The sequence below is a fragment of the Morone saxatilis genome, unplaced genomic scaffold, assembly GCF_004916995.1.
Source record: "Morone saxatilis isolate NCDOM2014 unplaced genomic scaffold, NCSU_SB_2.0 Contig22, whole genome shotgun sequence".
Lineage (NCBI taxonomy): Eukaryota > Metazoa > Chordata > Actinopteri > Moronidae > Morone > Morone saxatilis.
Window position 1 is genome coordinate 20457423 of NW_023339785.1, and position 23247 is coordinate 20480669.

At 40.6% G+C, this 23247-nt stretch overlaps 1 protein-coding gene across 1 annotated transcript in view; it reads left to right on the forward strand.

Annotated features, from left to right (window-relative positions):
* Window positions 1-19213: 19213 nt before the first annotated feature.
* Window positions 19214-23247, forward strand: part of tenm1 (teneurin transmembrane protein 1) — a 167505-nt gene continuing 163471 nt past the window's right edge. Inside the window, exon 1 of the mRNA XM_035669788.1 lies at window positions 19214-19511. The gene's annotated coding sequence lies outside the window, so the exon portion shown is untranslated. The remainder of the gene's footprint in view (window positions 19512-23247) is intronic.

The following is a 23247-nucleotide window of genomic DNA, read 5'->3' on the forward strand; positions in this document are numbered from 1 at the left end:
AACAGGTATATGAGGTTTCTGATTTAACAATGCAGATATATCAGCTCAGTGATTAAAACTAAAATTAGAAATGCCATGACAAGGTGGCTGAATGATTTAAATGAAAGTCTCTTTTGGGGTTAACATGGCAGGTTGGTGTCACATGTAAAGATTAATTTTGCTGCAGTCTAAACTGTTTTATTGAAACCGTATTTAAACTAAAACATAATGTCCTTTTATTTATAATCTTCTAACTTAAACTCTCCTTGCAAACACCAATAAATGTGACAGACTATAAACGGGATGAATTGGCATATATTGCAGAAAGCCACTTATTCCGCTAGTGTATTTAACCACAGACACAGACAGTATGAATCAGCTTTGGATTCTTTTAGATTCCAAATCAAATTGTTTCTAATGGAGCAATTTAAGCTCTTAGCATCCAGCTGTCAAAACTCCTCAGCGCGTCCTTTTGGCCAGCCTTGACATAAACAGAGCATGTGATTGGCCTAATTGAGATGACATTTCCCTGTTTCTATGGAGAAGGTCACTCCAGAGTCACTGTGAGTAGGTGCTGATGTCGCTGCCTCTTTTCCTTGTCCTGCTGTACAAACAGACACATCCATCTGAAGCTATTAAAATCGTGTTGGCCTGCCCTCCTACGTCCTACTGTGATTATCATCTATTAAAGCCCAGCACCACTGTGACAGCATTCACTGGAAAGGCAGCTGGCTGACAAGCTGAACAGGGCTCGCAATAGGTTACACCTGCAAGTGTTAATGCAGTCAGTGGCCGTGGAGCACACATGAGAGACACCGGTGGGATCCCTCGGGGAAACACATGGAAACCTGCACTGACACTGCAAAGTGTTATGCTTTATGTCTGCTGCAATCTCCCAGGACTTGAACAGGGGGGATACAGATGATGAGGGTGGAATCAGTAAATACAGATTTTAACTACTCCTGTCAGGGAGGTAGCAACACAAGTTGCATACAAATATTTAAAGACCAGTTGTTCACCCAAATTACAGGAAATCAGAGGCATGTCTGCCTCTAACCAAATACAAAGAGATTAAGAGAATTTTGTTTGTGGTAGCCAGAGCATTGAACAGTGACATTTCTTTGGGACACAGTCAAAATAAAAAGCACTGTTCACACTGGAAAGAAATGTTGCTTCAGGGATTTCCAGATGTAATTCTTTTCATTTTTCTACATAATGGATGTTCATCTTGCAGTTTTGCTCAAAGTGTTTATCATAAGGCAAGAGGGGCTGCAAAGCTGCAAGACAAACATCAGTGTAGTCGCCACGTGTTGCACCACACAGTGAAATTCATATTCATATCTCCTTTGTATTGGATTGATGTTGAAATCTAACATATGGATATATTAGAGGGAACAGTTTAACATAATATGCTTATTCACATTCTTATTGAGAGTTAGATGAAAAGATTGCAAACTCTCATATCTGTCAGCTATGTATGAAGCTACAGCCAGGCAATGGTTAGCTTAGAGACTGGAATCAGGGGGAAACAGCCAATCTGGCTCTGTCCAATATGCCCTCCAGAACCTGTAAAGTTTACTTATATCTCATTTGGTTAATTTTTGAGTAATCAGAATAGATAAATTGTGGTTTCACAAGGAGTTGCTATTGATGCTATAACTTTCTTTGGTAACATGATATTACATACATGTAACAAACAAATATGAAAGTGGATTAATCTTCCTCATCATCTTACCAAGAAAGTGAATGCATATCTCCTGAAACTATTCCTGAAACACCTCAGCACAGCTCTTTACATGATATACTATTTTTTAATGATGTGGGACCTTGTCATTTGAAAACAAAGAGCAATATTGACTTAGAAGCCCAGTATCATAGTTCACTGCAAAAACGTATCTACTATGATTTTTAGATATCTATTTAAATACTAGGCTGTGGCTGGGGCTTGGGCCTTTCTGTGTTAAATTTGCATGTTCTCCCAGTGTCTGAGTGGGTTTCCTCCCAAGACATGCAGGTTATAGAATTATATTTGGAGGCTCTAATTAATGCCCTGTGATGAACTGGCAACCCTGTCAAGGATGGATCCCAATTTGTCAGGCTGGGACCTCGCCCCCCAACCCTTCCCCCCCCCCCCCCCATGACCTCGATAAGCAGTAATGGATGGATAGATATTTGATTGCTGCCACTCCAATATAATGGTGCAGGATGGTGCTCATAGTACTGAAGTACAGTGGCTCCTAAACTCTGCATAAAACACCCCACTCAGTAGTTTTTGTAGGGACTTTGTTTTTAATGGAAAGAAGTTCCAGTGAAAACTATTCATCACCCAGTTGTAGATTATCAAAAGTAATGTTGACAGTCATTCTGGTAAGAGATGTTGGTGTTGTTTTTTAAATGCATTTCTCCATCGCTTTTGGAGATGGCAGATATCTCAGAAACAGATATATAATTTGTTTGTAATTGTGGGTGAATCAACCCTTTAAGACCCACTGCACCAAGACCCTTTCTGTTGTTCATCTTACTAATGAAAAACAAACAGTTACATGTAGATGATTTGACAAATAATGAGTTTCAAGCATCTCTTGTTGACTCATCAGACTACTCATTGTTTTTCTCTGCCTGTCAGTCACACCCCCCTGTTTGACGCAGTGTTTGTCTTTGCAGTTTTGTGTTGCCTTCATTCTCTGTCTCATTGATATGTTGCGATCAATAGAAGACAATTCAATTTACAAGTCTGTCACTTGGCAAAACAAAACTGCGTGAAAAATAATTATTGGGTCGCAGTCATTGTTTGCTTTGTCCAATTATAACTGATTCTCTACCTGTCATAGTGTCTTCTCTCTCACTTCTATTTCACACACACACACGAACACACATGAACGCACTGGTCCCAATGTACTGTGGAACTTCATTCATTATTTCATGAGCAAAGCAGGGTTCAGCCGGAGGACCGTCAGCTGGTGTCATGTGAAAGGCATATCATCACGAATCCCGCAAAGAGAAAATTACAGCGATGTATTCAGGTGTCCCCTCAGCCGTGTGCTCGGAGTGCTTCTGGGGGCTGAGGGGGAGGCAAAGTGGATGTGACAGGCTTAGATTAAATGCCAGAGACGGGGCGTTTCTCACACACACTACAGCCTCCTGGACAGCAGCCTAATTAGGCACTTCCATGCTCTGCCATCAGCTCTTCCAACAAAATGCTCCCTCCAAAAACACATTTGTTAATGTAACAAAATGTAACAGTGCAATGCTGAGGAGATACAAATGGCTACCTATAATAGTCCAATCAGTTCTTTGAAATTCATTAATTGGGGATTGATTTTGCAATTTTCCTAATTTTTACAGTTGTTGAACAGCACTGTTGTATTATCTCCTTTTTCACACCTTCACCTGTTTCAGAATTCGAGTAAGCAAATGATCAGGTCTGCAGCACCCTGCGAGATCAACTGCGAGGTGTTTTTGCTATCAGCCTCCATATTTCTATAAGAACTTGTCAGCCTGTATCACCAAGAGAAGGTCAGGTGTTTTTCTCAGGCACAAGGAACGTAAATACCATCTACTTCTCAGATAAAGTGTTCCTCGTGGATATTATCACGTCAAGTATCAGGCAGAATTCTCTCCTTTATATCTACTCTGATATCTGTTCATATGCCTCGGCACAGACATGCTGGACAGGAAATAAATCTGATTATGGAGTGCACGGGGTAATGTTCAATAATAAAAAGTATTATTTGCCAAGATCAATGTGTGTCGCCATAGCGATAAAGTACAATGAATGGAAAGTGCTGGAACCCTGCAGTAAATTTTGATGCGTTGTGATATTGAACACATTGTGACAACATACTGCTTGCCAGGGCTGTAAAACATCTTCCAACAGGCTGTTGAACATCGGCCTGCTACATTCTTACACACCATGACTGCCATACATCAAGCTTGGGCCGCAGCATGCAAAGGCTAAGTGTGTGAGGGATTACATGGCACGGAGCAAAATAGGACAGGGCTACATATTCATCAGTGGAGAGTGGGTCTGCATGTGAGTGTGTGTATGCAAATAAATGGCATGACGCCTGCACATATATAAGTTTTTGCGTGTGACAGGAGGATGGAAAGTTCAATCAATCACTCAATTAAAGCTGCATGTGACAATGACAAGAAACTGGATGACTGATGGATGGATCAAATCTTTTCTAGTCTAAGGCTTTAAGCTCACTTTGGCTTGGTGACATTCACACTAACGATCAACAAACCCTGATCACGTCGAGTGCAATGGACATGCACTCAGAAACTTTTACCGCACCCCGTGGCCCTGGACTATGTGAGCCGCGCTGCCCTCAAAGCTCCCACTGTTGGGAGGCTCAGGGTATTTAAGAATGTTATCTCTAATGCACAGATGTCTTAAAGGTCCCGGTGGAATAGGCTTGCAATTTTCCCTCCTAATTAAAAATTAATTAAATCGGCTGTGGCTCTAGCCAGGCATAAAGCTGAAGGCCGCAGCAACCGCCACTGGAAACGTAATCATTTATTTAACTCAATTACAGCAAGCCACAGCAGGCTCCTCTGCCACTGATGTCACCTGGAGAGTCTGGGCGGCTTTACCGAGCAATCGGAGCACCTGACCAAACTGGCCTCACGCACTCTCGTCCAGTCTGATGCAACTTTCCTTTTCACTTGAGAATTCAGAGAGAAGACTCCAGCCAGACGCTGCTTGTGATGCCGTATGCATCTTCTTCCCCTGTTGTGATTAATACATACATAGTCATAGAGATATCCTTTGTCACCTGTTTTCCCTCCCTCATCCCTGGGGGCTGATTTGGGGTGATTGATCAGAGATTCAGACACAGGATCAATAAGGCTTTCACCTCTCCCTTGGCAAGAGCAAGGGGCTCAGTGATGGCCCACTATGCTGTCCAATTATTCAGTAATGGAATACTGGAACCTGCCCAAGACTATTAACACACTGGACACTGGGGATGGCAAGTAGCAGTGCTAATTGTTGGGTTATTTTGTAAACTGTGACAACAGTGCACTGGCCTAATTTCCCCTTTTTATTTCTTTAGTGCTAACACAGAAGTGCAACGAAAGCACTATCTCTCTCTCTATTAGACCTAAATATTCTTGGAGTGCAGACACCATTATTGCACTGTACCCATTGTCTGCATGCAGCATTTGTGACCCTTGCACTCCGTACACGCCTACTCGTCTGCAATATTGACAGTCAGGGAATTTAAGCTTACAATGAGCTTACACTAATTGTCATTTGCTCCGGATGCAAACGTGCCTAAAATGTGAATGAATTCTGATTCAAACTGTTCATTAATTAAAGTCAACATGTCTTGTCCATAGGTAAATTCAGTTTAAGCTCCATCTCTCTTGAAGACCTCGGTACAAAATCAACATTGATGTGAAATGTCTCACATAGCTTGACCTCACTTGCTAGTTTTGCAAATGTCATTACCAAAGGAAACAGAGAAAATCAAGTTAAAAGTTTTTTTCTTTAAACAGGGATAAAGATCTTGCTCCTTTGCATAATCTTTCTCTTAACTTTTGGTCTCACTTTAATGTTTGCATCCCTCTAAGAGCTGAATTTAAAAATTTTCCACAGCCTGATGTGAATTAAATCAAACGCAACTGTCTGCAGAAAAGACATGTACGATACAGCTCCTGGCTATATTGACAGTATTACGATCGTAAGAAGCCTAGCTTAGTTGGACTCAACACATCATCTGGGTGTTTCACTGCTCATTGGTTTGTTTGATTATTAATTAGCCTGAAGTGAATTCATCGTTTTTTTAGACATATATTTGTATGTATGAATTAGTTCTGCTACATCGAGACTCAGTGAGGTGTCAGTAATCACAGCTCTAAGTGTGATGTGCTACGCCCTTTCTCATTATGAGCAAATCACGTTATTCTGTTCTGGTGATTAACACTGTTTACAGATTTTTTCCCCTCTGCTTCCAGGTTGCACTGTGGTGGAGATAACCACAAAGCTCAAACAACCAAAGACCACCATCTATTACACTTGGTAGAGCTCAACTTATTCATCTTATCTTTGAGGCACAACACAAACCTCCAACAGATACAGTATTGTTTTATATTCCCAGTATTGTAATGCAATATGTTCGGGCTTTGTTGCAGAGAAAGCGGTGCTCCGCTGGGAATCTCAGCGTTTGGATGTTTCAGTACCCAGTGTTACAGAGCTCACGATGATGTACACCAGCTCCAGACAGATACTAGTGTGTGATGTAGCTGCCTGCAGATATGCCTTTGGTTGCCTGCAAAGCAGTCTCTGTGGTTCAGGGACCTCTGGTGCTCGGGGCTCCATGAGTTTTCTGCTACATATCATCACATCATCAGGGCAGACCTTTCAGACTGAATTGGCTGCTGTACTGTATCTCATATATTCAGTACATGAGAACATCGGAGGGAGTGTTTGTGTGTGTGTGTTTCTTCAAAAACATGTAGTTGAACATTCAGAAATGCTGCTACTTATGTGCTGTATTACTGTATGTATTTGTCTATCTTTCTGCCTGTCCAATCTGTAAACATCTTCCAACAAATCAGACAAACACAAACAAACATGTATACCAAATAACGTGTATATAAACACAACCTAATGTGAATTGCAACATAGATAGGGTTATGAATTAACAAAATGAATTCTTTTTTTCTCTTTATTCAGCATATCTAAAGAAACAACAAGAAACAAATAACCATGTCAAACAGTCATACTGTGCTATTTTTGTGGTTTTGCCAAGTGATTCAGTGTGTTTCATAATCTGTTATTTTCAGTGTAGCTGCACACACAGATAATGTGTAATGTTCCGTTCCGTCCGTGCCGTTGTTGATACCGACTGTTTTGGTCCTTCTCCAAAAAAACAACAAAACATCTTTCACCACCTTGCTTGAAGCTGTTGAATCAGTAGTGCAGGCCAGACTGGCCTTTGGGGCCCAGAATCAAAAGGTGGCTATTTTAGGGGTTGCCAGTTAATGCTGCTTTAGTGTGTTGCCCAATTCTAATCTTGGATTTTCCCGAGTGATGTGGTTGAAGAATGCAATTGGTGCTCATCCAATCAGGTACAACTGATAAGGAAATACAGACAGGTGACAAATTGAAGGTAAAACTATCAGTAAGTGTATTTGTCAGGTGTTGGGTCACCGATCTACCATAGATTTTTCAAGTCAATAATTCTGTCAAAGATGGTAAAAAATTTGGTAGAAATAAAAATGAACCACTGCACACTGGAACGACATCTGTGATTTTATTAGGAGTGAACAACACATTTCTATGTTGAAACATTGCATAAAGACATAAAGAATGTTGCTTTAAGTGACCTATACGAAGTTAAAGATTCAATACTTCTCCCACCACAGTATAGACATTTAATAGGCCTTTTTCACAGCAGACATTTTAAGCCGTCACAGCAGGAAACGTACAGTTACTAGTGACATTAACAATTGCTCTGTTCTATTCAAGCATCCCAGTAAGCCATGACAGCGTGACAGTGAGCCAGCATGAACAAAACCAGGACCCTTAAACTGAAGCAGCTAAATGGAATTCAGCCATCATTCATTGTATTATTCACACATGCAATTTTTGTATTGTGACATGTCCAAATCTCATGTCATGTCTCAGAAAAAAAGGCCTATTGTTTAAATGTATTGTGCAGTACATCGGTAAGGAAGCATCAACATTTTGTGTGTCCTTCCATTCATTAATTCATTTGCACAGTGAAGTTGTGTAGACGGTAATACTGAACATCTCTCCTGGGGTTTGTAAACCAAAATCATAGCTTCAAGGCTTTCATATTCCGAAAACACTTTAAGTTAAAAACGCAGCAGGTTTCAGTGTTTACCTGCAGCCAAAGATGACTAATTTTGGGATTTATTCGAACAAATACAGAGTTAGATAAAAAATAGTAATGTTTCTGCTCATGGAATAATCAATCTAAATGTTGGCTCTCCTACACCTGATAACAAACTGTAATTTCATGACTTTTGGCTAAAGGCAAAGTCATAGGATTGACTAGAGAGTGAGATCCCAGCAGTATTGTTTGTCATCATTGCCCTTTGGGTCTCATTGGTTCATAGGTTTATTGCTCGAGGCCTTACATTGTGTAACGTTGTGGCTTTTTTTTTTCAATCAATGAATAATTTCATTGGCCTAATATTACAGGCTGTGAGCTCTTCAAGCTGAGCTGTACATGTGGGAAATTGGTTTTGGAAATTACTTTTTTTTTTGTATTTATGTAAATGTCAGATTTCTCCTATTTTAAGTCCCAACCATTTCAGAGAAGTAATATTCAAACAAAATGCTGTTTTTAAATCTTGCACAGTTGCTTTATTACAGACATCGCACACACTATACACAAAAAGAAGTCTGCGTGTGTGTGCAGAGTTTGAATTGCCTTCATTCCCTTCTTTTGAAAAGCACTTCCACTACTCCATGGGGCTCACAGTCACAAAAGGACACAGAAACAAAACTGAAAACTCAATGCAGGTTTTCTGTGAGATTTTTAACAGCTGAATTTCTCCTTCTACTGTGAATGTTTCCAGGGTGTGATACAGTAATTGTAAAGATATCAGGTGTTAGCTTGAATCTCATGGAAAGGTCAGATGGTGAATTAATAAAAACATGCCGCAGTCACTCTTGGCTTTAATAATGTCACTGTCTTAATTAACTCACCTATCACATGTCAGGCAGAAAATCCGTCTTCACACAAAAAAATATCAGTGAAACAATTTAACAAGGTTAAATCAAAGTGACAGGAGAGTTTACAGTATGTGTGTATGTGTGTATGTGTGTGTGTCTATCATGGCCTAGGGTTGTAGGCCTTCATTACACTGACAGGCTGTGTGTGAAAGTGTTAACGGAGAAGTGTTTCACACCTTGCCAACTGATGTCCCATCACAGATCTACAGCACTGTACTCATTCTCACCCCGCTGCGATCGTTTATGCCTTCTAGATCAACCTGATGGCTCCTACATTAACGCATTCATTCAAATCCAGTCCACAACATTATCAATTTATGTGTTTTGACGTTACCATCTGCACACACACAAACACACACACATCCACACTATGTGGATGCAACTCAATATCCCAGACTTGCAGGCCTGACTTGCCCCTTCACTTCTTGTTCCCATCAAACTTGGCATGAGGCTGCAGGGTTTCTTGTACCACTGAACAGAACGCTCCATAAATAAAATACCTCTCCTGTTATTTTTAATGTGACAGTTTATTTTTTCAAAGCACCTGAGAACTCGATTTCAAACTTAGAAGACTCAGCTCAACTTTATTTATGTAGCACACAACAGAGTTGATCCAAATTGCTTTACAGCACACACAGAGGAAAACAAAAAAGGGATAGAAGGAAACAAACAAACAAAAAAAAAATAAATAAAAAATAATAATAATAATAATAATAATAATAATAATCACAAAGAGCCAATAATGACAAAACAGACTAGAGGCTTATAAGTATAAGTGTGTTTTACCATTATGGCTGTATTATTTCTGAAACCTTGACCATCAAAAATCTTTTGTTTCTTCTGATATTCCAGTCTCATATCAAGGCTATTACCAAGACGTAATTGTTTAATCTAAGTAATATTGTTAAAATACAACCTATTCTTTCACTGCTTGATACCAAAACTGTAATTCTTGCATTTGATTCTCCCAGACTTGATTACTGTAATCCCCTCTTCTCTGTTCTTTCTTGTTGTGCTACTGAAAATCTTCAACATGTTCAGAATGCTGCAGCTAGAATCTTGAGTAAAGTTTATTTTTAAATCGGTCATATAACACCCATTTTGGGCTCTCAGTGGTTACCAGTGCTACGGTTGCATGGGCTTCACAACCTTACTTATCTGAGCAAGTTATCCCATAATGACTGGCACACCCTCTTTGCTCTCTTGATGCCGGTCTCCTGGCTGTTCCTTCACTTAACAAAACGTAATTGCCTTCAGAGCATTTGCCTATTGTGCCCTTGGGAACAGCCTTCTACTACATGTTGAAGAAGCATGTTCAGTAGAAATGTTTCAATCAAGACTTAAACTTACCTTAACTTGAACTTAGTTGTGTCCATCACCGTTTTAACATCTTTGAAAGGTGATTTTTTTTTAGGTCTGTCTTCAAACAATAGTCTGGTGCCCACATGAATGTTGTAACAGGTTTTGCTTGCTGAAATCATTCCTTATGTTCTTAAGAACTACTTAGAGATTGCTTTTCAATATGCTTCCAACATAAGTGATGGTGGACACAGTCCTTGTTCTGTGGAAAAATACATTCTAAGGATTAAAGTCATATGAGGCTGCAGCAGCCTGAGTTAATCAAATAAAGTTAGTATTTTCCAAAGGTACAGTCTTTATAATAAAAAGAAAAATTTCTTTGTGTTACCATCCCTCTGCTGCAGCACAACAAGGAAATGATGTCCAGGGAAACGCAAAGAGGGAATTTGGTACTAAAAGACTCAGTTTGAGATATCAGTTTGAGTTGTCTAACCCAGACTGCTGAAGCCTCATATAGGTTCAGATAAACTTTTGAATAAAGTTTTTCTATGGAGCGAGTACTTGTCCCCCATCACTTACAATGAAAGAGCTATAAGGAGGGATGTTTTAATGGCCATTACGAACAGGACGAATGATTACAGCAAGCATAACCCGTTTCACTGTTCACATGGGCACAGACTTGACAAATTGTGAACCTATCCTTTAAGTATTCGTCTATATTATAAAATATTCATGATTTCATTTATGAAGATTATTTTTGGGACTTTTTATTGCCTTTATTTGATAGAATAGCGACTAGCGAATAGATAGCGAGCGACAGCAAATTGGGGAGAAGTTGGAATGGAACCAGGGCAGCTGCAGTAAGGACTCAGCCTTAGTACACGGGACGCATGCTCAACCAGGTGAGCTACCCAGCGCCCTAAATATTCATGATTTAAAGATGTGGTAGAAAGTTTATTTTTGGCGTCTTTTCACAATATTGTAATTCAAGAAGTCTGTGGGAAAACTAGAACTTCTGCACCTCCTCTTGGCTCTGTTTCCAGGTTTTAGAAGTCTGTGATGAGAGACTTTGGTGAATCAGGTCATTTCTACAAATGCGCACACACGTACCTTCAGATGGTGAAGAAATCCTGAAGAAAATCCTGCAACTTGGGATACATTTTTAATACTTCTTTGCGCTTGGATCAATGACTGGCATGACGATAAAAAATGGGAAGTAACTTTTGGGGTGTGTGTGTGTGTGTGTGTGTGTGTGTGTGTGTGTGTCATGTACTAGTCTCTCATCCCACTGTTAGCTGACGTCGCAGCTGTTTCTGAAGCCTAGGGCACTCCGCCCCGGGGCTGCAAAGCGCTGGAGGGGCGTCTTTGAGAAGATGAGTCATGGCAAGAGGGGCCAGGGTCTTGGTGAGGCTCTTGCCGTGGAGAGCAAACCCTACGTGACATGAGATTTCATAGGGCAACTGACTCTGCCGACTTGCATTGTGTATGTTCAAACTGGCTACCCTAGCATCTCTCAAAATTAAACTTCGGGGGGGAAAAAATAATTTTTCATTCAGAGTTTAACAATCAAAAACCCCATAACAGACACCAGTCTGATTCAAATCTTACCAAATTCTGATTGGTGAACAAAAGTGCCCGACATCGCATTTTCCCGCCTACCTCAAACCAGAGATAAGAGCACAAACAAGAACACAATTCCATACATCTCTTAATTTAAATATTACCTAATCTGCTCATGAAGAACTCCATGACTCGTTTTTTTGGGGTCTTTAAGTTAGGTTTCAAATGTTAATCTTTATTGTATTACTATGGAGAACATTTAAACAGAAAGAGAGAAAAAAAAAGGAGCAAGAACATGATCATTCAGAGCTGTATTGATAAGTCACACTATTGTTGTTCTCTAACCCATCCAGCCAAAGGCAGTCACAGCTGAATTCTTATTGTGATACATTGAAATACAAAATGGGTGCAAAAAGAACTTATCAAGAGTCTGGTGATGTCTATGGGTTTCAGGCCCAGAGTCCAAAGCACAGCTAGGATTTTATAAAACTACATGAATTTTAACTTTTTGATCAATACATAATTAATCTGCTCAAATAGTTTTGATCCCTTGGAAAGAAGGGCCAAGAACAAATTTCAGTTTGAGTCATACAGCGTCTTTCCAGGCCTAGTGGCTCATCTAATATCACTAAAAAATCCCCTTTAGCTGAAATTGTCAGTCGTAAACCTTAACCTCACAACTATGACACATTTTTGGAGGAGGTAATGGGTTGAGGATAACCTTACCTGTCACGTAGCAGGTCGTTCCTTTCTATTCACATTTTTAAATCATAATGTTTTTCCCAGTTCGTTTTTAGCTTTAGTGTGTGTTATATGTGTTATTTCAGCTATATCAAGTGGTCACATATAATATATCTATATTTTAATGTGTTCTGAGTATAGGGCCTCTTAATATTTCAATATTAACATTTTTCGTTTTAAAATATGCTCCCTAAATGAATTGGCTTGAAAACAAATGTGTAATGCATTTGAATAACATGAGACTGAACCATTTTGGAAAGATTAGATTCTTTACCCCCACCACCTCCGTCATCTACATTAATGCTCACAATGGAAAAATGATGGAGCGTCAACTCAAAGCAGGGAACCACTGTTCGAATTGCGGAGCAACATGTACTTTATTAGTTTGTCCTAATTTCGTAGTAAATACTAATGGTATACAGTGTTTGCTATTGAAAAATGTTCATAATATGTTCTATTTTTGAGGGTGGTAAGCAAGAAATGAATATACTTTAGTGGTTTAAACTAAGAGGAAACATCAATTTCACAAAAAGTGAGGCAGATTGTAAAAAAAAAGCCATAAAAATTGAAACAGCAAAGACCTAGACATCCTTACTTTTACCCCCTATAATGTGTCAAGCTCCAAAAAGGCTAGATCCTACAATACAACTTGATAGAGTCTCAAGCCCAAACCCAGATTACCCTGATGACACTATAATGTTTTTTTTTTTTTTAAATGTGGATTCAGCCAGAGCCACAGAAATATTATTTAACTGTTTTCACACTTTCACTCCTCGTGATGAGTAAACTGAACTTCATGTGTAAAAATTGGTGAAGGGCCTGTTCAAAAAATATGTTCTCTGGGATCCTCTTGGAGCTGTACCACAATCCACAAATTGTTTTAATTTTTTCCAGCTGTAAACAGCTCCTCTATTTCATTTGGGCAGTGCATTGGGATAATGGTGTCCATCAACAGCACACTCGAATACAAGTGAATTTAGTATGCACACTGTTATCTTTGAGTATGCTTAATTCCAGCACTTTATCAGTGTGAATGCTCTGCATACTGAAAAACCATTTGCACTTAGTGTGTAATATGGAACTGCATATGTCTGGATTTTTCTGTTGGGTTTCAGCACCATGGACAGAGCTATCAGAGTATTGCTGTTCCTGCTGAAGCTCTGGTTCCTGAAGGATAAATTCATGTTCCACTTGCCTCCTCGGAGAGCACAGGTTAGCACCACAACAGCGCCCCTAGAGCGTGTGGGGATTAAGTAAAATGCTCAAGGACACTTAAACAAGGTAAATGCTTGCTGTCACTGGAGCTTGAGCTTAAGACCCCTGGTTGAAAGATGGTTGCTTTACTCAGTATGCATTATTAGATCATGTAGAAACTACATAATTTGTTGTAAAATAGATTTAAATCAACAGTATTACCAGAACATACTTGATATGTGTCTGTGGGACACCCCAAGGACAGCACCTTGCTGACCAGTAATACCATTAATATTTTTTATCTTCAATGTGCTCTCATGTAATTACCCTTCTCCCTAAAGGCAAAACCCTCCCTACTTGGCAATACACTTATTGCTTCTCTTCCCTTGATTCAAACACATAGAGTCAGACACATACACAAATAAAGACCCCTTTTAACAGCTGGGATACTGCCAGCCTGTGTTTGTGTTGCTGCTGATAATATGCCACCAGCATATTTGTCACCCCCCTACTCTGAGGGGAAATAGCTGTGCCAGCATATACACATCAGCACAACACACACGTGGGATATACATGCAATTGCAACCTTATACACATGCAGGTACATCAACAGGTACACCCTGTGCATGCTTAAATATGACAACACACTCTCTTACATGATACACACACACACACACACACTCAAGAGCACCTGTTGAGAAACAAAAAACTAAGAGAAGAGTATATTTTGAGTACAGCCGGATTAAATTGCCAGATGGACATGTATATTTTGCCTGTGTATGCCAGCCTCATTTCCTATTCAAATTTTACATTCATGTCTAATTAGGAATAGCTCTTTCTGTCTGCTCATTATCAGTGTTTGACCTTTTGCTTTGGCTGTTTGAGAAGCAGAGCAGCAGTCGATGGGTGGCCGGTGATAATAGCTCGTCATTTAGCTCAACGCATGCTGATTAAATAAGATAGGCCCACGCTTATACCAGCCTGTTGTTCCCAAAGGGCTCAGTCAATATGGGGCACCTAAACATGAAAGATACTCGGACAACACTATAGTTTCCACAAGCTGAACAAGAACAAGAAGACATAACAAGATCAAACATTCCCTGTGCTTAGTGGGACTTCTTTTCCCCCTTTCAAATTTTTTCCAGTCTCCCTTATACAAAGTCTCATTGCCATGAATTAATAATACAACTTCAAACAGATGCAAATTCATTGTACTGTGTCCTCTCCTGCTCTGACAAATGCTTAGGTATGTAGGCAGGCTCCATTCGATTCTGTTGCCGTGATTAATTCTCTCGAGAATGGGATGCCTATGCCAAAACTAGACTCCTATGGCCTTTTGCACCCCTAAGTTTTATAGAGAGAGTATTTACATAACGTATATTGATCCTTAAGACACTGCAAAACAAGCTATGTGCTATGCGTTCTTGCATTAAATATACAAGAACATTATTTAAGTCTATCTTAATTTAGCATATAAAAACAAGCTGCACACAAATATGCGTGAACACAGAGAGAGACATGCACGACACACGCACAAATGTTGGCAGGAAAGTAGGCTCTCTATGTCTTTCATAAGCTGTATCTGTGTGTGGGCTGCTGTGGCATGCATAAAATATTATTTTCTCAACAACTCGAGGTTGTGGAGGAGTTAGTTCAGGAAGGGGTGGGAGAGAAGGCCAGGGGATATACAATATTTGGGTAGCTGACAGCTGCGTGCGTGTACGGGTGTGTGGGAGTCTTAGAAATGGGAGTGGGAGTCACTGCCGTTTGAAATGCAATGAGGTGCGTTTGAAAGCCGCTCCTGTCACAGGTAAGCAGGGGAGCAAGAGCAAGAAGTGTACAGTGATAAAAGGAGAAGAGGAGAAGTGCCCATGCTTTAGGGTGGCATTCCATATCTGAGGGCTTTTTGCACAGACTGAGGAAAGCACTCAACACTACACACACTTAAATACAAAAGCCCCTGAAACATACACATACACTTTGATCCTTATGGGAACAATCCGTAGATTTTAGGGGTCCAAAGTAGAAAGCATTTTTTTAGCCCTGGTTTTTGGGACCAAAGAGCCTGTCCCATGAGTGTGTGTTGGTGCTTTGTTTAAGCTCAGAACAAAGACTTGATTCCATTGTTCAAGGTGATCGAGTGATGCTCTCTCTTGATGTTCTCTTCACTTTCATGCATACTGTAAGGATAAAGATATGCCTTATAAATCAATAATTCCTGTATCACATGCTTGCTGGTGCCTGTCTTTGGTGCAGTGATGTCCTCCCCCTGTATCGTTCTGTGTCCTCTGTAGTGCAATCTCCACCCGCTCTTCACTAGCTATTGAATGTCACAGCACGGCTGGTTAAAAATATTGCTTTCTTTCAAATCCCCCTCAGTTTATACATGTGGATTTAATGTTGAATTTATTAATGTCATGCCCTTTCAGGGATATGACTAATTATGAGAGAAAGTCTTGAAGGAGAATGTGTGACAGAGGTGAGGTTATATAGTTGTTTCATCTGTCAACACAGTGAAACTGGTTCACATCGCTCGCACATCAGGGCTCATACTGTTAGTGATTAATCAATAGATACCTCTCAATGCCTGCTTCTTTTCCTCCCTTTCTTTTTTCAAATGAGAAATTGATGACAGGCTTAGAAAAGGACAGCCTTTGAAACTGCTGTCAAAACGTGTGTGTTTTTTGGGACAGATTATTCCACCCTTTTTAGAACTTCCAAAACACTTATCTGCCTCGAAAAGTGTTAAAGTACCATTTGAAAGTAAAAAAGTAATAATTGAAGATGAAAATACTGGATCCTTGCCTGTAGGCTGAAGGCCGTGGAGGTGTAATTTGGTTTTGAATGCTTGGAGGAAATGTAAAATGAAATCTGTGAGAATTTATGGTTGCGGAGTGCATGCATCGGAAAGGTCATATCTTTGTCATTTAAAAAAAGATTTCAATAAATGGCCGGCTCTGGCTCCTGTGAGACACTCAAGCTGTATGGCTGACTGGGTGGAGCCAAAGCGCTGGTGGAGAACAGAGGGAGAGAGTGATGGAGCATACCCCTAACACCCTTCCGGTGGAAGAATACCCTAGTTAACTCTTAACACCCCTGGAGATCAGGCATCCACTGCAAAGGCAGAATAATACTGTAACGCTGGTGTAGCTGGTGAGCATTGTTGACAGCATTGATCCAAGATCCCTCATTACAGAATAAGAGAAACCCCTTCAGCAATGTCACCCTGGAGAGGGATGGAGCTACTGCAGGCAGGGAGTTTGAGAGAGGAGAGGGGAGAAAAGAAATGAAGTAGAAAAAATGGGAAAAGATAGAAGGAGTCTTTTGGAAGAAAGTATGAGTAGGAGGAGGCGATGGACAGAAGAGGAAATAAAGAGGAAGATAGCAAGAAAATCAGCAAAGATCAGTGCAGCAAAATAAATGAGAGGATAATTGTTAGTTTCTAGTTACAGCATGCAACATTCACCTTTTGTTCTATGGTGGAAGGATTGATCACTGGCCAATCGATCACAGCCTACGAGGAACACAGAGTTCCGAGGAGAAAAACTGTGTTGGTTTTGCAGTTTGCATGTACAAGACTAAATAATGCTCAAACTGCCTCCAGCTGTGAAGTGAAGTAGTGCAGGGATACTTAAAATCCAATATTACTGCTAAGGCTTGAAGTGGCATTAAGGCGCAGATGCATTAGGAATCTATCTCTTGTCTCATGACACTGTTAAAAGTGTAATAAATCCCAGCCATTCAGCTGTTAACAGATGTGTCACACGGAATAGGTGTGATTTGCTTATAATCAGGGAGAAAGAAGGGATATCAGGACAGCTTCCCATCAAAGTTATTCTCACCAGACTCCATTTTAGCATTCACAACATCAACAGTAGGTTTCTTTTCACTCTCACATCACTTTTATGGAGTACCAGCTCTAAATCCACCTCTGTGCTCCCCATTCCTCCCTATACGCTCAGCTGTGCTTCCATGTCGTCCAAATAGGGCAAGAATAATTGGATCAGCAAACATGGTCTTATGGTCTCCTATTTGTTTCGACTGACATTTTTTTGTTGCTAAATGAGAAAGTGTTTAATTAGGTTATATCATTTTAATGCAAGTTACATTATAATCTCATGACATCATACATAATGCACCTGACATTATGTCTCAAATGCACTCTAACCAGCTCTATAGAGCATCTGTGGCTCTAATGAAGCTGATTATCCAATAAAATGTTGTGTGGGTCTACTCTGCAAACTTTACCTACCATGAAAGCTCAATATTAGATGTATAACTCTAGAATACAGTATCAAAACAATACTCTCATGATATAAAATGTTTTCTAGATTGAGAGAGCTATGACTGTCTTTCAGCAAGGCCAATCCTTTTTCCCTCTCCACATCTATTATCTCTCCTCTATAGACCATAATGATAAAAAAGAATCACAGTAAAAACTGTGACATTTCAAATCTCTGCATTGAGCTGGTTGTCAAGGAGATGTCTCAGTGAGAGATGTGTCAGGCCGAAGAGGAACTGCTCTTTTAAAAGAGCGTTTACCCAGCTGCTGGAGGTGAAATGTGCCTGCCATTAGGACTCTGCAGGCAAACATGGAGTCTCAGAAACACACAGCCCTCCAACGTGGGGCTATGCTCTGGAGGTCTTCGGACTCCTGATCAAAATCCATTACAATCTTCTGCAGTCATTGTTCCAAGAAGCAGTCTGGCAGCCACATATTGACAACCCACATCCACATGACAAACACGCTGGTAATCTCTACGCCAGAGAAGCACAATTTTATCAAACAGACTTGGAGCTATAGGTCTTTTCTCTCCCTGTGCTCCCTAGGATCATTTCATTCTCAGCCTCAAATTGCTGGACTTGCAGCCTCCATTTAGAGAGAACTAGTGATGAAACTGATGGAAAGTGCCAAAACCTATTGTTGATAAAAGATGCATACTGTTGTGTTGTGTTGGGGATACAGCGAGACAGGCAGAAAGGCAGATAGACTGAAGCAGCTGTCAAAATGGTTGTTTGTAGCCCCGCGCGTACTATGCTTTAGGGAAATAATAAACTGCATCATTAGAACCCCTGTCATTCACAAGTTGTTTGTACCAGACTGGCTGTAAAAACCAAAACCAATGCAGCACGCATATAGAGCACAGGTCAGAATCATCAGGTGGCTAATTTAGCAAAAGAAAATAGACATTATGAGATGATCTCCAGGCCCACTGCAGCAATAAATTAGTGTTCCATTGTCTATTTGTATGTACACTGTAAATACTGTTTTTGTTTTACTCTTTAGCCTCTATTTACTTCTGTAATGGCTCCTTACTTTTATAATATGTGATGAAATTGCACTTCAGAAGGCCTGTTGCTGCTGAACTGTTTTAAATATTTGCAAATATGCCGCTGAAAGGCAGCAGCACTGGCAGAAAATACCCAACTTTCACCATTGAGGCTATATTAATGAGTCAGCATTCCAGCACAGGACAACAGTGCAGCCATATGGCATCACCTGAATGAGTCTAACTAGTGATCCAGACGACCTCCTAAAGGGAGAGAGCCTGTGCGCGTTTGAGTCTGTGGCCAGTCTGTGCCACACCCCCTTCTCCTCGGTGCGGTGGTATGATCCAGGGATGCTGTTATAGCGGCACCGAGCCTCACCAGCAACAGCATCACCCGTCAGCCTCCTCGGGTTCAACTGCGGCTAAACGCACCGCGCCGGGCTCCCTGTCACACGGCACGGCGGAGCTGGCTCGCGTACAGCCCCTGCAAGGAGATCCCTTCCTCTCCGCGCAAATCGTTTCGTCGTCCTCTACCGGCATTTGAGAGCGAGCATCATCAGCATCAGCACCGCCGCCTCGAAACCAGACCATCAGGCACAGAGAGAGAAAGAGAGGTGTCTCAATCCACATTTTTTTAAGCAAGAGTACCGCGTCTCAAGTCTCATTTCTACCAGGGGGGATTGCACCGTCTTCAGCATTTTGCAGGCTTCTTATAGCATGGAATCGGACTAAAGGAATGGCTTTACGTCGGAAAGGTAAGCGGCACGTTCTGTTCTGGCCTTTAAGTGGGCTCATTGGGTGAGATCGGCTACTATGTTGCTTGGCTAAACGAGGCTTGGGTGCTGAGACAACGTGAGTTCACAGGAAATGGTTATTATCAGCTGTTCAGATGTGCTGTGCGGTGCTATGGCCCGTGTGTGTGTGTGTGTGTGTGTGTGTGTATGCATGTGTGTGCGCGAAAGCAAGAGAGAGGCAGACATGAGACATAGAGAGTGAGTGAGTGTGTGTGTGTGTGTGTATGTATGGTGCGGTTTTATGAAAATCAGTGCGCCTCCTTTGAAGTGTAGGGATGCAGACTTTGTGTAGCCTATACAAACCCGTATGTTTGACAGTCTAGTCTAAATGATGACAGTCCAGGTACACGGCTGCAGACTGTCTGCTTCATGTGTGCCAAGTGTCGTATTCGTTTTGGTTCAGCAACGCTTGCAGCCTTGAGTTGTTTTGCTCCAGTTCGGGCTCGTCCACTCCATCTCCATCAGCAGTAAAGGTAGCCTAATGATGCCAACGGGGCCACCGGAGATCCAGGGGGTATAGATCTCTCTGACGCGCGCCTTCTGTCTTCCAACATCAACGCAACCTACCGGGCCCGGGCCAGACACCACCACCACTACAGGTCCAACAGGCACGTCCGGACATATTTCAAGACTGTGACCTGCTTTATTCCGTTGATAAATGCACATATTTTTTACACCTCATACATGAACTTCTTGCCTTCTGCATGATGCTGCAGCCTGTGAAGCCATCCCTTGCCTAAATTATTGAACCGCATGGTATTTATTTTTCACATTGGCTGTGTTTTAAACGTGTGAGGGTGAATAATTAACATCAGCAAATGCATTTTGATAAATCATAATTATTGTGAAGGCAGGGAAAATTGCTCCAGGATGGATATGCTACGATAGATTTAAATTAGACCTCCTTACTCCTCTCCTTCACAGTAGATTATAAATAATTGCTTGGAGCAAAGCACTGAAGGCATATTTCCAATAAATAAATAATTAAATAAGTGAAACAAATAAATAAATAATATCAATATGAATAATATTTCTGAGTAATTGTCTAAATATATTCTTCCATTGAAGAGAAACTCAGAAAGCATCCCATACCTTTCATGCATGGCTTGTTAATCTTGCTTTACTCAACTATGAAATGGAAATTATCAAAATATATATAGGTATAAGTGTATATATATATATGTGAAAAAGCAAATGCATTGTAATCAGAAACTACAATTTGCCAATAAGTGTAATACATTAATCTAATGCACTATACTGCTCCAGCCACTGTGCACATCTTTCAGAGAACTGTACTGATGTTTGAATTGTATTCTACCGTAATATTATAAGATCCAAAACAAAAACAAAACAAAACAAAAAAATTACAAGCTTATAGATTCTGTCAGTGTTGCATTGTGTGTCACTGCCCTACCTGACGCTGCTCACCGTGCTTAATTCTTCCACAGCTCGCACGTTATTGATAGTGATGATAAAAATGAGGCAGTCTCTCTTTGCTCTTCATGATTAATAGAGAGCATCTGTGTATGGAGCTTAGATAATACACACACACACACACATACACTCATTCTTTGTCTTTTTCACACAAACGCACTTACAGTCACACTTACAGTCACATGAACACTGAAGAAGAGGATGATGTATAGGAGCTGGGGTGTTTGATGATTGTTATCCTACATTCATTCGTCCCACTGTACTGTAGTGTTGATGAGGTGTGTGTCATAGTTGGGGGCTGCTCATACTATTGTCTGGTGAAGTGTGTGTGTAAGCTTGTTGTCCACATGTGGAGGGTTTTTAGGCCCCAAAGGCTGCTGCAATGGAGGTAGTGATGAGCAGTGATTAAGTGTATATTTTAAATGGCACACCCATTATGGCAACGCCTTCACAATGAGAGGCCAAGCCTTTGAATTGAAATGTCACTCCACCAATTATATGTTATGCACACTGATGAGGCATTGGCATTTCTGTCAGTCCGCCAACCAACCAACATACCAACCAACCACATGACTAATCAAGTCAAGTCAGATATTCAGTTTTACATTTCAACATACTCTCTGGTTTTCCCTCAGCAGCAGTTAGTGGTCAGTGGCCGCAGCTATACTAATGATCGCTTTCAGCTGTTGCACGCTCACTTTTTCATTTTTGGACTTGCTGTTGTTAACTAAGTGGTGCATGTGGAGGTTTAGCAATCCAAAAACAAGCTGAGTCCCATCATTATTTCAGTGCAACTTCCTGACAATTTAGGCCCAGAATGCCAATTGTGTTAGGATACTGCCGTTTTGCCATCAGCACATCCCATTGTCCTGAGTCAAGAAACCACTAACAAAAAATCTTCGCTTGTGTCTAATAATTTGTGTTTTTCTGAGATTTGAGTGATATTGCATGGCCTTTGGATAGCGCAGTGCTGTGCGAGACAGCGGGGGAGTTCTTTTTGTTATCCAGCCCTGCATTATTTATGAATTTTCATTCCAGGAATGCAGTAGCCCCTGGCACTGTAATGCTCCTCTCTCCCATGGAATCGCTCACACACTTCCCTTTTGCCCTGCAAGTTTTCTGCAAAACTAAATTTCCTTAATAAAATTGGGGTCATGAATTAGTGAGAGGACAATGTGAAATGCATCAGAGGTTGTTTATAATATTGAGTACAACATTTAGTGCTGCAGTCAGAGTTTAAGCTTGCAGGCAATATGAGGCCCAGTGGGAGTTTTTATCCTTGCCTCTCTCCCTCTCTCTCTCTCTGCATGTCCATCATATGGTAAGAATGTAATTGCTGGAAAAGCATAAAATGTGTCAGAGTGTTCACCACCCTGCTGATAATTTCAAAGTAAAAGAACCCGTGCCTGGGTAATCAGAGTGCTGGACCACTAGACTTGCACGCACAAATCTACACACACAGACACTTAGAGATGTAACCATTGTACAACTTCAAATATTTACCTTCTTGCTGCAATACTGCTCCATCCTCAAGAGGAATTGTTTAACAAATCCAGCAGTGCTAATTAGGGTTTCCTCTATTCACTCGTCTGTGGTCGGCCTCTGCAGTAAGGAAATTGCCAGCGCTGTGATTTAAAAAAAAGTGAAATACAAAAACAATATAATATGACCAAATTACCCTATAAAAAGCTCATATGGCAGTATGGGCCCAGTGTTTACAGTTGTGTTTAAAATTAATGCACTCAAAGCCTTCTTGGCAATATAACATTTTTACTGATAAAAAGCAGTGAATAAAAGCTCTGGTCCAACTTACGGTCATTATTCTTACAAATTGATTGACAGCAAATTCAATAAAGAGCAGTGCAACTCTTTTTCAGACAGCGTAGCCTTTTATTTTTCTTTATTTTTACAAGTGTTTTGTGATACATAGACTTTTTTTCAAAGTAAGATACTGATTTTATAAGGTATAAATCTTTGTAAAAGACTTTATTTATTAAAAACAAGACGTGTCCTCTTGGCTCTCCCTTACTTTCAGTACCCTTTTTCCCGTGTAGTACTGAATGGATAAAACATCAGCAGCAAAGTCTCCTTTGTTTTGTTTTTTCCCCTTCTGATAAAATCAAAATCATCCAAATACAATAATGTTTATTTTAGTGTTGAATCCAAAAGCGGGACCAACAGCAACAGAGACAGGGACAGAAATAGTATCAAAACCAAAAATCACCTTCAGTCACCAATGCCGCAAACACACACACACACACAC